The following is a 15,538-nucleotide window of genomic DNA, read 5'->3' as shown; positions in this document are numbered from 1 at the left end:
CATCCTCGGAAATGTTCAAGTCAGGATGGATGAGGCACAGAGCAACCCAGATGATCTTTAAAGTTCCTTTCAACCCAAACCATTCTATGATTCTTTGATTTTATGATAATTACAGAATTTCACCTTCATTTCCATAGCAACCGCTTAGGATGCAGCAAACAAAATTATGAATTGGATTCTGGTTTCAGTTCTCCTTATAGAGCTCCAGAATAACTCCATTCATTGGTGCCAGCCTCGTTATTCAGTTGGTAGAGTGGCTAACTGAAGCTTTCATCTGCCTATCCTGACTTCTTTTAAGATGCAATAAAGGAAAAAGAGCACTGTAAGGAAAAAACAACTGGAATTTAGACACAAAATTCTAACTAGGAGCATAGAAAATTAGTTCTTCAAGGAGATAAGCATGTCCATAGGTTGCTGTTGGGTGAGTTAGTGTCTAAATTTATAGCACACTGGTTAATCCTTGATTGTCATTTGTGTGCCTACTCTTTTAGTGCAGAAAATTTAAAGCATATTTCTATTCGGTAAAAACTGCAGACAGCCTTACGGGACTCTGTAAGATAGGTGAATTTAATAAATGGATAAGCAGGAATAATATCTACCTCACCTTATCTAAACTTATTCTGCCTTTTAGGGTTGGATCAAAACCTCCAACCACCCTGACTCACAAGACAGATCACAGGACTGTATATGCAATCAGGAATGTATGTGTTGAATACCGGAGTGCTTTTTGCACTCAGAATAAAGCTCCACTCCCAAAGATTCTTTTTGAGCTAGTAAGCAAATCTAGCAGGACTGCCTTCTGAAGTAAATGCTTGAGTTTCAGTGAACCTGAGGAGAATGAAGGGTGGTTCAGTATCAGGGTGCCTACCTTGGGCAGGGGTGACAGAAACTCAGCTTCCAGATGTCCATCCAACTCCCTGCACAATGGTCTTTGCATTTCTCCAACTGCCTTGCTGTGAAATACGGTTAAAAGCATGAAACACAAATGCATCTGGGGTGTTAGGCCTGTGAGTGGAACCACATATGTATTGCAGATAAGCTGGAGTACTACAGGTTGAAAAATGCATGTGAATATGACCCTGAAGACAGGGTCTGTCCTGAGCAAAGAGAACAAGACCGAGAACATGCAGAAGAGGAGTGTCTCTCTGTATGGTGCCTGCTAAGGTTGGAGTCATGACAGGCAGACTGCCAGTGCATGCAGTTGTCATTATGAATAAGATGGGTTGCTTCAGATGTTATTATAGACTGGTAGCTTCTGCTGCCCCTCTTGTCAAATAACTTGCTCTCTTTGAGAAAAAAAATCTCATTCATCCCTATGGGACTTGAGTGGCTTAAAGAGATCAACATGGAAAGTGACTTCTGCCAATTCACTTGTATGTAAATAGTCATGGCTGCAAAATTGTTACCAAGTGTTATTTGATGTCTCTGTGTGTTACAGGCACAAGGGAGCATGCTCATTTTCTAAAAATAAGATGCTGTCTGAAATTTAAGTTTTCATTTTATTTTGCATCTTGCCCTCAAACTTTCTTCACAGTTCTTCAGAATCCCTCTTCCTGGCCCATTTTCACATCACTGTTTAGTTAACAGGGCTAGGAGCTAGAGAATTCACTATACCAAGTCATCCATTTTTAAGATGTTGACAAGTAGCTCTAAAAGGTCAGGATCCTTGAAATTTTCCTGTCTCATAGCAGTCTGGCTGGGTTGAGCCACCTCTAAAATATCAACTCTGTCCTGTGCAAACATTTGTTCTCTGATGGCCCCTCCAAATGTGCTCTCTGCAATTTTATCTTTCTTCCTGGATTATCACCACCTTTTAATTTTGGCTCCAAGAGCCAGAATTTAAAAGAAAACAAAAGGGTTACTGCCATGGTCCGTGGGGGAGGGGTGTAGGGCTGCAGCACTGCACAAAGGAGTTCAAGCGAGGTTTGAGGTGCAATGACTCCTTTAGTGAGGGTGTGCTGGGTTTTATAAGCTCTGGCGTGGAATGCACCAGAAAATGGGGTAGAGCGTGAGACAGACAACCAGGGAACAAATGGGAGTACGGACTCGGGGGAAGAGGGAGGAACCATGGAGGAACCATGAGCGGAAAGGTCCAGTGGTAGCTCTCCACACTGCAGCTTCTTCATCCAATCAGAGGGAGAAGCAGGGAAGCAGGGAACAGGCACCTCGAGGCATGCCTGGGCAAGCCCAGGTATTACAGTTGTAGGGGAATCATACAATGTACATATTTAAAACCACACAATAACTGTAAAGTCCGTATCATAAAGTCCTTTCAATTGCTGTATATCTTTTTCCATGCCCGGAACTGTTCCCATTCTGATTCCTTCTCCTCCACAGGTTACATCCACCTATGTTGTGTTTGCCCCATTGCTGCTCATCTGCCATGCCTGAGTTCCTGCAGAGGATTCATCACCAGGCTGCCCTGGTGTGACCCAACAGTGGAATAGGCCACATTCTGACTTGGAATAGGGTATTGGTGCTGCATTTGTGTCAGTAACTAGTGGAGCAGGAGCACTTAATTTCAGTTGAAGATTGAGTCCTCTCCAACACAGCAGAATTCATGCAAGTCCTTGAATTTAACTGGGTTTAGCCTTGCTGAATAAATTCACTTTGTAAAGTTAAAACACTAATCCTTGCTGTGATAAGAGCAACTTTGGAACTGTCCTACCCTGCACATACTCCTGAGTGAATGTGACATCGTATATGAGATCATACCAAAACTCAGAATTACACCATGAATGTTTACTGTGACTTAATTCCCCATTAGTTCTAGTCATGCAATGACTATTTTTTCATCCCTTTAAAAACATCCTGACTGCATTCCAAGGTAGGTGTGAGATAACTCACTGTATCACCATTTAATTTATAATTTTGTCAGTCACTCAATGAGTCATGACTTTATTATTGCAGGAATCCAACCCACAAACAGATTTCCCCCTCTGTCCCCCTTACCCCCCCCCAGCTTCAGTTTGTTTAATTCCAAAGAAAGCTTTGGTGCCATACTGCCCAACAGACAATTACAGACCATGTTTCCACCTAGGGCTTCTGTTGAACTCTGTGCCTGATGGGTTTTTTTGTTTGGGTGTTGTTTTTTTTTTTTCTTCTCCCTCTTGCTTCATCTTCCCTTCTTGTGTGTACAAGTATCTTCTCTGAGTACTTTTCTCTGCTCCGGTGCTTGTGGCCTAAGCATGCAGAGGCACCTTGGAATTGAAGTGCCTCAAAACTACCCCTGATCTGTGTTTTTGCTTTCAGCCATTGTTTATGCAGTAGTCAAAAGAGACAAATGGTGTAAGCACTATCAGAGAGACTACACTAGAAACTACCTTCTCATCTCTTCTTCCAGTCAAAAACAGTATTTGTAATAAGAGAAAGCCTTATGCAACACACAAGCGTCTCAAGTATGGTAGATGACTTTCAATTGTTCTATGTGTCTAAGTAATTCCTGGTCCTCCACTTCTGATATCTTTTGCAATTTTTATTAAAACAGTCATTTATTCCTATTTTATTAGTGTCTGGATATTTTGTGTGAAAAGTCTATAGCAAACTGCAGATATTTTTTCTATCCTGACAACTTTGCAGCCGCTTTAAATATTCAAGACCGCATGATGAAATTAGGGATGGATTATATGAAAAGTTCCAAAGGGGAAATAAATGTCTTTGTTCTATATGTTTTCAATCAGCAAAATTGAGTGGGTTGCTGCACTGCAACAGGTTTCTGATGTTCAGCGTCTCCTGACTAGTAAAAATCTTCTGAAGGGAAGCTCTCCTTCCATTTGGAACTTTATTGAGAAAGTATGAACCATGCCATTGGAGTGACTTTTTTAAAATGTTGGATGAATGTTTCTAGTCTGTCTGGGAGACCTCAGAACATCTCTGGATGGTCAGCTCACTTTACAGGCTAAGGTCCGGAGCCAGGTTTTACAAGAATTCCCAGGTAAATAAAAAAAATCCTTGTTTTGGTCCTGAATCTGAGACACTTGGAATTTGAGATAAACATGTTATTTAAGCATATATTTTGGGATAGGTCGTCTCGCCTCTTTCTTTAGAATTTAAAAAAACCAACCAAACCAGAAGCAACTACTCCTTCTATTAATTTTTAAAATCCTAGATTTGAATGCTCTTATTCTTAATGAAATTATGTGTATATTAACATAATGTCCTTCTCCTTTTTCATCATATCCCCTGAATTTGCCCTTTTCCCCCTCACTTGAGTCTAGGAAAGACCTCCAAGAAAACTAATAAGGATAGACTTTTTAGATTTCCAACATAAGATGGTTTATTGAAGATTTGTTTGTTTACTCACTCAGGTGACTGGATTTCTAGTGCTTCTCTTTTGCTAAAATTTGAATTGGTTTTAAACAAATCCTGATGCTTTACACCACAGATGTGATGGCAATATCACTGTGGCATGCTTCAGGATGATGTGCTGAGCTCTGTACTTTGCTGCTTGTGATTAACCCCATTGCTCCATGTGCAGTGCAGTCAAGTCGTCAATCTTGCTATCATAGACAATGTGTGTGTCAAAGTTTGGACTTCATGTGTGTTGCTTGGAATATCTGAAATGGTCAGGGGTCACTATGGAGAGACAGGAAAAATAAAAGCATGAGCACCATGACATCTGGAGATGGCATGTTGAATGGAGGGAACAAAGACTGGACTGTAGGACCTGGGGTTATATTAGAGGTATAAGAAAACTTTCAGCTATACTTACAAGGAGAACAGAATAGATTAAATACAAATGTATAAAAAAACCCTGTTTGACTGTTGAGAAGTCTCATTTTGCAAACCACTGACTGTCATTCAAGAAAGAACTGCTTATGACCTTATTCTGTCAAAAAAATTCTTGAAGCAGAACTTTGCACAAGAGAGTCTGTAAAGCAGAGGAAGGAAAATCTTCAGGACCAGGATTATGCTTTATGGCCCAAATAGGTGTCAGTGATGCATTCACCAGGCTGCCCCTTTGATAAGATACTGAAAAGTCAGAGCATTTTCTTCAGTAATATCAGCATGATGAGTGAAAAACATCACCAAGCCTGCAGATCCTGAAAGGAGAAAATGCCAAAAGAAACAGAGATTTTATTTCCTCAGCTGTTATCATGAGATCACAGTCCTGTTGAGCAGTAAAGCAGTGCTGCTTTCTAAAATGAGCCGCAAATTAAGTGATCAGAGGCAAGATTTTTCCCTGTTTTTTTTCTTTCTCCATTTTTTTAAAGTGACTAGTTGACCCTTGGTGTCAAACCCCCCTTTTGGGGTTTCTAGAGAGATGCACATTCACTGGGTCTGATTTTTTTTTCAGAATGTGTTGAACACTTCCATTCCTTCCACCAAAGCCATACTTGGGTTGTGTAAAAGGAACAGAAGGCCTATAGGGATTTCCTCTGAAGCTAATATACAAACAGCAGTCTGAGGGCTCCAGCTTTTAAAAGTATATAGAATCTTAAATGGATGGGCTGGGATAACTGGGAGGGAAAGAGAGACATCTGTTGAGTTGTTGAAAAGACATATGCTCCTAGCACTTCCTTTGTCATGCATTTTGGAAATCTTTTCTCTCCGAGTTTATTGCTAATATTTAATTTAAAACCAGATCTGGATTGTTGACAAAATTATAACTTGTAAACAGACACTTTCCCCCTTCTCCTTCCCAGTCTAATCTGGGCAGTGCTCACTCCCCCATTTCCTCCTCCTGCTGGTCCCAACTCGTGCACTCTGGGTTACACTGGAGAAAGGGAGACCTCACCCTGGCTTTGGCCTTATGTGAGAGGGCACAGATGGCAGGAGAGGTAGAAGTGATGGTTTGCAAGTTGGTAACATCTCGCTCCTCCTGTCACCCTTTAGGCTAGTAATCATGTTTATGTTGGATGGAAAACGTGACTTTATTTGTGTGTGTGTGTGTTTATGTATGAGCATTTAATGACATTTCAAGGCATCCGACAAAAGCCTAATTCCTTGGATTGGTTTCATCAAATAATAAAATGACTTGACATAAGTATAATTGAAAGCAGATGTGGCAATATGGAATTTTAGCAGTCATCCTGCCCCACTCCCCCCCGCCTTTTTTCTCTTAGCTCTCTGTTCATGCCAGAAATATTTTCATTTTTGTTTCCTACTTCCTATCTGCAGAACAAAACCTGGGGAGAATGAGTTCTGAGGCAGAGAACCAAAGGATATTCATTTCACATTTTCATGTCTCCTTGTAAAATTTCCACCTATTCTGAGTTTATTTTCCATTATGAAGGAAAGTTACTCTCTCCTGATTCAGAACTCATTTGCTCTGTTATATAATCATTCCTGTCCACAATGGCCGTTTACTTCTATTGCTTGAATCTGAAATTGTAGGTTATGTGTTGGGCTCAGCTAAGCAAGCACTATGTTTTCACCTTCACCAGTTGGATGGATTGAGTAAGTGTTGGATGGAAGAAATTGTAAGGATACAGAAAAGAAATTGCAAAGTTTGCATGTAGACAAACACAACTGTGGGCAAAAGGTGGAAGGGTTCCTTCCTTAGGTTTAACACTAAAAAATTTGTAGTCTTTATGCTGCTCCTTAGCCTGAAAGGAGTAGGATAAAAGCATCAATGATGATCAGAGAATCAAAGAATGGTTTGGATTGGAAGTGGCCTTAAAGACCATCTAGTTTCAATCTCCCTACCATAAGCAGGGACACCACCCAATAGACCAGGTTGCTCAAAACCCCATCCAACCTGGCCTGAGATGCTTCCAGGAATGAGGCATCCACAACTTTTCTGGGCAACCTGTTCCAGTGCCCCACAATAAATAATACCTTCCTAATATCTAATCTAAATTTTTCCTCCTTCATCTTGAAACCATTACCCTCTTCCTATCACTACATGCCCTTGTAGAAAAAGCCCCTGTCCAGCCTTCTTGTAGGCCTCCTTTGGGTACTGTGAGGCTGCTGTAAGGTCCCACCAGAGCCTTCTATTCTCCCCAGTAACCCCAGCTCTCTCAGCCTGTCAGAAGCTAAAATATTATCACTATTATTATAACAGCAAAAGTATTATCAGCCACTTAAATGTCGGCAGTGACTTTGTCAGTGGAACAACTCTTCCCAAGGTGTCAAACCAGTGTCACTGGAAAAATTAAGGGCTTGGAGACACAACAATGGCAGTCTGAAGTTAACACTGATTTTCTTGAATCTTCAGCCATGTCAACATCATGGTATCATTGCTCACACTGTTTTGGAAAGAAATTAGACTTGTAAAAACTATTAACTTCTTTGATTTAATTGTCTTTTGAAAAAGAGGGTTGTGTTCTTTAGGAGAGTCAGGTACTCTGTTCCCATTTCAGTGGGATTCAAAAATAATATCCTGTCAAAAATCCCAGCCTGGAGCTTTAACTGAGGTCTTTTAGCCTCAAGATGCTTTGTCTGTCTATCTTCCCTGTGATTTTTGAGCCCTTTGACCACTGGGGAAAAAACCAAATATAACCAAGAGGGCTGAAAGTCTCTAAGTTGTTCATGGTGCCATAAGTTACATGCAAATTGGTGGTCAGTTAATGGAAAAGGGAAGAGAGATGCATTACCTCCAGTATTAATGTAGAGGCTGGCAGCATACAAGATGTTGCCATCTGAACTGTCCTTTCCTAGAATCCAAAGTTGGCCCCATGCAAGCCTCCAATCCATCAGAAATGAGGGTCGATGCTTTCAGCTGCCCATGAGACTGATGGTTCCATCCTTCAAAGCTGAGATGACTGGTCTGTGTATGAAGAGGACTCAAGCCTGCTTTTTGAATTCTAAACATTAGTTTTATGGTTTTTTCACCTGGGACACGGTGGACCTTGCTTCCAAGAGCACTAAGACCACAGAGCTCCAACCACAGGTACCAGTAGTTACTGTCTTTAGAAATCAGAGTCTCCATTAATAATCTGTGTTAGTAGTACAATGCCCAGTTTAAAAGCAGCGGATAATATCTGAGGCATCTATTCATTACTGGTGAGATCCTCATTTAAATTATGGAAGGTGAAATATACAGGCTGAAGTGCTCAAAAAGGAATCTGACTGCAGGAAAGCAGCTGAATGTATTTAGAGTTTATAAAAAAGAGATGGAGAGTGGGATGGTCTGCAGAGGAGGGTTGGTGAAGCCCATCATAAAAGAACTGCCAGGAGTATGTCAGGAGGATAATCTGACAAAGACAGTTCAGCAGAAGTGTTAGTCCTGAAGAAAAGTGACAATGAGGAGGGTGTAAGTTAAAGTAGCCTGCTGCTTTAGTGTACACTTGCACCCTGATAGATACACCTACCATTCCCAAGAAAACCCTCCTATTCCAAGAGGGACTGAGGCATGGCAGGAGGATCTAGTATTAGACTAAACATATTGAAAGTGTTCTTCTAGCCCATCTTTTGCTGTTCTGTGAATTTTAGGGCTCCTCTGGGCTGCTAGCCAACCTGAAATAGGAGTTCTGAGGAGACATCAGACTTTCTCCATGTTGTACATCTGTTGTGGCAGGTGTATTGAGAGCTTACCCAGGTTGACATGTACCTCCTTGCAAGGCACTGCACAGCTAGAGTGATCAGTTTGTGCCATGGAGACAGTGTAGGCTCCAGAGAGCTGAATTCAAGACTGTGCTTGGTAAGTGTAATCACAAGATCACAGAATATGCTGAGTTGGAAGGGACCAAAAAAGATCAAGTCCAACCTTTGGTCCTTCACAGGACTATCCCCAAGTCACCCTATGTGCCTGAGAGTATCATCCAAACACTTCTTGAACTCTGTCAGGCTTGGTGCTGTGACTACTTCCCTGGGGAGCCTAACCACCAATTCCAGTGCCCAACCACCCTCTAGGTGAAGAACCCTTTTCTAATGTCCAACCTAAACGTCCCCTGACACAACTTCAGGTCCATTCCCTCAGGTCCTGTCACTGGTCAATCCCCTGCTCAGTTTAGAATACTCATTTCAAGAAAGGAGATCTTTGTGTTTGTAATATCTTAGAAGAGGATAATGGTTTATTAAGTGATGACTTTGTTTAAAAAGTTAGTAATAGTAATCTGTTAGAAGGTAGAAATCAAGATTTCTGAGCTCCTGACATTATTGCTGTTTATTCAGGTAAGTTTAATACTATCCTTTTCAATACCAGGAAAGCTAAAGAGGCAGAGCTTACATTTCTTCAGGATAGTGCAACAGGACACAAATATATAAATATATATATATATACACTATAAAGCTAACAATTATGCTTACCTGTATAACCACAAAGCATCTTGGGATTAGCCCAGAGAGACAAAAGTTTAAAGCCCATTCATCTCCGATTCATCTTCCAAGTATGTTGGTAAAACCATCCACTTGTGAAACTCTGATGGCATGATTCAGCTTGCACATACAATTTCTTCATTGTGCACACACTTATCAGATTTGTGTGGACAAAACAGAGACTTGCACAGTATTTATGGAAAGTTCATCTGTATGTTTTCTCCTTTGCCATATCAAAATGTCAAGAATGTCCGCCAGCTTTTCACATGTACACACTGTTCTAGGGTTTGAAAACATAATCAGCGGAAACACATAGTCATCAGCTCCATCAGGTTGTTTTGTCTTCTGTAGGTTTCTGGGTAGAGTAGACCTTAGGTAAGTTTTCTTCAGTGCATCTGTTAAACATCTAAAAGTCAAGTTTGTGCCTGTGTTTTCTACACTGGGCTGATTTGCTATCCAAGACTAAATGACAAGCTGAATGTTATCTCCTGCTAGGAGGTAAAACAGTATTGGCCACAAATATCCTTGGTTGGTCTTTGCTGAAGGTGGTAACCTTATGACTGAGAAGAAGTTTAACCCATTGTTGAAAGAACTTTACAAAAACTCTTTGGATCAGGACCCAAGGCTAAGTGTGGTTTAGCTGGAGTGATACTGAGAAGAAAAGGCAATGAACTTAAGCAATAGGTAGGCCTTTATATGATGCTTAAGTGTTTTATTTTTTTCCTAAAGAACATGGACGTATAATTGTGTCCCAAAACTATTAATATTTGCCCTTGCTTCCAGCATTTGAGCATCAAGTCCCCTAAGCTGTCAGTTTTGACCTGACATATGAAGGAAACCTTTGGAACTATGTATTTGTATTATCTCTTCTACATCTGAAGGCTTTCATCACAGACTCACTCTTCTCTCCTAGTCCTCCTTCACACTTCCCTTCTCCAGCCTGTTCCATCTCCATTGCACCATAATCACTAATCCTGCTTCCATAGAGAGTTACATACTGTGGGTGCTTATTCTGCCACTCCTGTTCCACAGCCTCTTCCTGTGAAGGCCTACATTTGTGCCCCTTTACCTTCCACATCCTTCCTCCCATTATTTGGGAAAGTAAGGCATTTGTTGGGGGACTGTATTATAAGCTTTATTGGGAAGATGGGACGGAAAGAGATGAGGGAGTGATACTGTTATTTCAGAAAGCATTAATGAATGTTGTCAGCCTAACCTTTGACCTAAGAGGGAGTGGTGGAAGCACAAAGCAGATGACGAAGGCTCTTTGTTCTCCCTATTACTGTTGTGCTGGATTTCCTTGGCTGGGAGCATCTGGAATAGTCTCTAACATATTTAATTGAGCAAATGCAGCATTCCCAAGCTGTTGTGTGACAGACAGACAAACCTACAAAGAATACCATAAAGTTGAGTGTGTGGGTTCACAAGCTTGGACAATTATTTACAGCTAGAAAAATAAGGTTACATAAATGGCCAGCATTTTTTGAGAGTGAATAATTGTTTTGGATATCTTATTCTTCAGATGATCCTTTAAAAATACCTTAAAAGGGCTTGTGCTTTAGCATACAGGTTCCCATAATCTGAAAACTGAGGGTCCCTACAGATGATTCATGGTGGACAACAAGAAAACCCAGAGATTATCAAAATCAACTTTCATCTGAAAGTGTTAATGCTAAAATTATGCAAGGGGGCATTGTTTTCTGGTTTGTATCTGTCTGTGAACTCTCTTCATATGTTTGTACACAGACTTTACAAATAAATGTTAACAGTATGTTTTGTAAGTTATGTTGTATGTGGAAGCCCTTTACTAGAAGCAGGCACAGTTGTAATGGTCTGAAAGGCTGGGAAAGGAGACCTAGGAAGAGCTCATCTGTTAGGTCCTGAATGCAGAGCTGTTTACTCACCACACACAAAGTATTTTAAGAGGGAATAGGGCATTGCAACATTGCTCTATGGCACTACTGGTGTCTGAAGCATCGGAAGAGCTGAGTGATATAGACCTAGTAGGCCTTTTTTAGGGTCACTATAGAAGAGGGGTTGCCTGAGGTAGGCAGGATTCCTGTGGACACAGCCAGAAACTGGTCACTTGCAGTACCCTGGGAAGAGGCTGGAGAAAAGCAGCTGAAAGGTCACACAATCCATCCAGCTAAACAGTCCTGGTGGGTGGCAGTCTGAAATAATTCCTGGGCTATTAATTAGAAAGATGCTTCTTCCAGGTTCCGGCTGAAGTCATAAGACATGCCAAGGCAAAAAGCCAAAAGATCAAAAGGACACTAAATATATTTTTTTAAAACCATTCTGTGGAGCAAGAAAGGAGAGAGCTGGGACTGGTTCACACAGTGATAATGGGGCTGAGCTTTGAGGATGTGAGGAAGCAGAGTCTGCCTAACCCTGCTCTCCTTGGTTTTCACCTAAAGACGACTGTGGATTCTTTGATTTTATCTTTAGTTTTAGCTTCTTTTATAAAACTTTTGTGCTGATTAGTATTGTTTGCTCCCAGTGTTAGGGTGGCACAGTTTCTTGGTTTGAAAAGGCTGTTAACCATTTGTTACAAGCCCTTGAGAAGGAGTATTTGAAGAAGAATTGATTCCAAGGAAATTCCTAGTTAAGCATAAGTAAGCCCACCACATTGTCACTTGAGACTCGCCTTTAGGAGCATGTGAAATATTGAGTTAATTAAAGAAAAGACAAAGCACTGATGCCTAGCACTAAGGAACAGGGAGGATGATGTGCATTGCTTATATGGAGACAAGGCCCAGGTCAAATCCCATGTTTCATAAAACTGATAGTTCATGAATAGCACAACCCAGAGAGTCTTGTTTCCCACAGACTTTTCTTTATAGGACTTCTCCTCTTGCTTGTTTTCATGAGTCAGTATACTGTTTGTATCCTCTAATGTGTGGTAAAGGTATGTGCTGCAGCCTTTCCCACATGGGCTCCATGTGCCAGTTTTCACTCACCTCGCACCTACCATTCTGTCAGACCTGGCTGAAAATGAACAAGGAATTTTAAAATTATGGGGAGGAAACCAATATGATAAAATGACTGGTTGACAATATGGTATCTCAAATCCTTATTACCAAGGGAACTTGTCTGACCAGGGTAAGTCTGGGGAACTGCAAGCCACCTGGAATTGATTTTTGCAGTAGAAGCCTGCTAGAAAGGGCACCAGAACATCTAAACTTGCTTTGTGTGCCATGGATTCGTTACTTTTTCTTTCCCTGGTTCAAAATCCAAAATAGGATTTGAATATGGAAGCAGAAGTTGGTAACTTTTTGCAGGGAAAAAGGAAGCCAAAATTTTGTAACCCAAACAGGAAACATGATGGTAGGTCCTGATTGTACAAAATCTTCCTTCTTCTGTCATTCCTCTTGTGGCTGTGCAAGGGAAACCCCCTTTTTAGTGGAATGTTTTTGAGGGGTCTAGACTGAGATTCTGGTGGGGACTCTTGCAATTTTAAATTTGGAGCAGCTGCCATCCCTCTTTCATGATGTCAGTGACATTATTTTGATAAAAAAGAGCAAGTTCTCACAACTTTGGTGGAACTTACAGTGCCATATAATGAGAAAATAATTTTTTCTTTAAATGTCATAATTTTTTTAATGTCATCACATTTTTTTCAAGTCTTATTGGAGAAAGGAGAGGTCAGATCAATAGATTTGCAGTATGCTGCACCCGAAAGTTTTCTGCCCATTTCTGATTGTATGTGCATTTATATACATTTTTCAGAAAATAACCCTTTATAGAAAAATATTGATGAAAGGTTCATTAACTCATTTTTTTTTCACTTTAAGAAGGAAATACATAAAAAGGCAAACTTATCAATTATTTAATGTCATTTCTGCCAGTGAAAATGCACTTATTTAAGAGCTGGAAGGAACTAGTCTGTTTACACTTTTGAAAACCTCCTGAAGGCCTTGGGAGTGCATGGCTTCTCATAAATCTGATTCAGATAAATGAAATTTGAGCTTCTAAAATGGCTCTGAGATTTGGAAAATACCACTGGTTAATTTTTGTGGCAGGTAATGATAATATATTCATATAATAAGCCAAACCATCTAGGATGGTATTAGCTTTCAGTAAATGTAAACTTTTATTCAGATTCAAAGGAGTGACAAGAGTCCTTCCCCTACAGTAATCAAACATTGTTTACATTTCCACTGAACTTGCTGGAATTGCACACATAAGTGAAGCTGATTATACATCTAATGCAGGATCTGTAGAACACCAGAAGTGAAAGGTCACGATATCAAGCCATTTATTCTTCTCACTGACAGATGTGAAACTAGTCCTATTCACATGAAATCTCATTTTAACAATTGATTTACTCTTAGCCTCCATCAGAAATATCCTAAAATGTATAAATTTTTCAATTTAATACAACCATACTTTTCTCCATGTAACTAAAACCACCTTTGGTGTTTGGTGTTAGAAGCTATTATTTTACGTTTTATTACTCTAAGCAAAAAGTCTAAGTTCTTCTCCAGAAATTTCCTTCTAGCTATGATGTTTAGCTCAAAATATTTCATTTACAAATTAATCATATTCTCCTATTGTAGAAGTTTTTGTAAAAATGAAATTTGTCAAAACCAAAGACAGGTGTAAAACCTTTAATGAGCTGAGGGAGAGCTTATTATTAATTTTCCATTCTCTATACAAATGCTGATTTATGAGATGGCTGAAAGTCAGAAGTTTATAGCATCACTCTGCAAAATGATAACATTTGGCATGATACAGGGATTCTGTAGTTCCTGAGATAACAAAGAGAAGCAGCCCTTCCTTTTCCACTACTCAAACTCCTGATAGCTGAGCATTTATAGCATAATAAAAAACCCAGTTCCCTTCCATAGCAATAAAAAGTTGCAGTGTCTACCAAACCAGTGTCTACAGTACTCAAAAAGTGACAAGGAAAAGAAAACACATTTGGAGTCACTTTATTTCACAGGTGTGGACTTCAGCACATGTTGCCTGTAGTTTCCAGGCACATGTACAGTAGCTTGTTATAAAGATTAAAGTTGATCCTCATTGACAGCTATAAGGCTGAAAAATATTTTGGGGCAGGATGTAAATCCACACAAATATTGGAGATATAGCAATGGAAAAAAAGAAATCTCCCCACAGCAGCAGCAAGGAGGAAATAAATATTTTGAACTAAAAGGTTAACCTTGAAGATAAGCTATTTGGCTCATGGTGATGCCACATGAGGCACTGTCAGAAATGAGTGCCAACCTGGAATTGCTTGGTGATAGATACTATATGGCCTTTGTGGAAAAAATGCAAATCTAGGTCACAAAAGGAGTGAACCTTTGTCAAAGATGGGCTGGATAGTGGTAAAAACCCTGTGCAAATCCCACATAAAGCACACCCTTGTGACTTAAGGGGACATTACCATTCAGACATTCAGTGCAACCTGGAGAGCACAGATGACTCCTGAAAATTTGTATTCCCATGCACTAGGGCAGACTGTAAGCTTCCAGTCTTTAATTTGTCTTGAGCTGCAATGTGTCCAAAGCACAGCTGGGCAAACTGAGTATCAGTGTGGTGCAGAGATTCTCTTGTGACTGTTTCTTCGCCAAGCTAAGACCTTCATAGAAGTCTTGGGCTGGATAATAGGTTACAAGGTCAGATCACTGTTGCTGACATTCATGCTGCCATGGATTCCTTGCCTGCTTGGACTATACATGGGGGTTATTTCCACAACTAAAAGCAGCTGTTTGATTGTTTTGTGAGTTGTCTTCCTCTGCCTTGCATGGAGGAGGCAGTATTTTTGGTGCTAGGGAAGATTAAGTCACATTACTGTGTAATTTTTAGCAGAGTGACTGATGGAGGTGTACTGAGACCAGATTTTGGTATTCTGTGTGCCAACTTTGCTGACAAAGCAGTCCCACCTCCTTAGAATCTGGGCCCCCAGTGCAAACTAGACTGCTCTCTCCCACTGCAGGGGAAGGGGAACCAGTGCAAGATAAAGGTCAAATGACAGGGATAGCTCTCCCACTTATTTGTAGCTTTTTGCACTGTACTCTCCCAGATATAGAAAGGATAATTTTTATTCCCCTGAATATTTAAGAAAATGAAAAAAACTTGTTTCCTTGACATCACTTCTATCTTTTCCTCTGAACTTTAGTTTCTCATATGCCTTTACACCCAACATCTGTTTGCTGCATCTGATTGTGGGCACACACACTGGATACCTCATTATGGGTAGATTGTAATCTCTCTGTACATAAATTAATCATTTTACCAGTCTGGCTTTGCTGTCAGCTTGTTATGTTCGTGGCCTTTGAGATTTTATTGCACACTCTGTTGATGAGAGAAAGATTTGCATTAGAAGTTACAA

Source organism: Manacus candei, unplaced genomic scaffold (assembly GCF_025592945.1).
Source record: "Manacus candei isolate 608988 ecotype Guabito, Panama unplaced genomic scaffold, ASM2559294v1 h1tg000049l, whole genome shotgun sequence".
NCBI classification, from domain to species: Eukaryota; Metazoa; Chordata; class Aves; order Passeriformes; family Pipridae; genus Manacus; species Manacus candei.
This window is presented reverse-complemented; position numbering follows the sequence as displayed.